Source organism: Colobus angolensis, unplaced genomic scaffold, assembly GCF_000951035.1.
Source record: "Colobus angolensis palliatus isolate OR3802 unplaced genomic scaffold, Cang.pa_1.0 Scaffold416, whole genome shotgun sequence".
Taxonomy (NCBI): domain Eukaryota; kingdom Metazoa; phylum Chordata; class Mammalia; order Primates; family Cercopithecidae; genus Colobus; species Colobus angolensis.
The window spans coordinates 718,509-719,606 of NW_012117555.1; positions in this window are offsets into that span (position 1 = coordinate 718,509).

Sequence of the window (1,098 nt, forward strand, 5' to 3'; positions counted from 1 at the left end):
ATCTCCTGACCTCGTGATCCGCCCGTCTCGGCCTCCCAAAGTGCTGGGATTATAGGCTTGAGCCACCGCGCCCGGCCAATCTCAGCTCTTTGGGAGGCCAAGGTGGGCGGATCACGAGGTCAAGAGATAGAGATCATCCTGTCTAACACGGTGAAACCCGGTCTCTACTAAAAATACAAAAAATTAGCCAGGCGTGGTGGCGGGGACCTGTAGTCCCAGCTACTCGGGAGGCTGAGGCAGGAGAATGGCGTGAACCTGGGAAATGGAGCTTGCAGTGAGCCGAGATCACTCCACTGCACTCCAGCCTGGGTAACAGAGCGAGACTCCGTCTAAATAAAAAATAAAATAAATAAAAATAAAAATAAAACCAAGCCCTTCCTGATGGCCATTGCGGAGGTCGGGGGTCAGGGGGGCGTCTGGCTATGGCTGGGGAACTCATTTGGTTTCTCTCCTTCTCCTCTTTTTATTTTTTGGTAGAGACAGGGTCTCTCTTGATTTCCCAGGCTGGTCTCCAACTCCTGGGCTCAAACGATCCTCCTGCCTCAGCCTCCCAAAGTGTTGCGATTACAGGCCTGAGACACCGTGCCTAGCCAGCCTTCTTTTTTTTGTGAGACAGAGTCTTGCTCTGTTGCCCAGGCTGGAGTGCAGTGGAGTCATCTCGGCAGCTCACTGTGTTATATGCAAATTTTCAGGGTCGCAAAAGAAGTAGCACTGGAATGTACATTTTTATCAGCTAGGATATTTACTTCTATAGAAGGGGGCGTCTCATAGATGGAGCAATGGCGAGCGCTTGGACAAGGGAGGGGAAGGTTCTTATTCCTGACGCAGGTAGCGCCTACTGCTGTGTGGTTCCCTTATTGGCCGGGGTTAGACCTCACAATCTAAATCCGATTGGCTTTTTTTTTTTTTGAGATGGAGTCTTGCTCTGTCGCCCAGGCTGGAGTACAGTGGTGCGATCTTGGCTTACTGCAAGCTCTGCCTCCTGGGTTCATGCCATTCTTCTGCCTTAGCCTCCTGAGTAGTTGAGACTACAAGTGTATGCCATTGTGTCCGGCTAATTTTTGTGTTTTTGGTAGAAAGAGATTTCACCACGTTGGC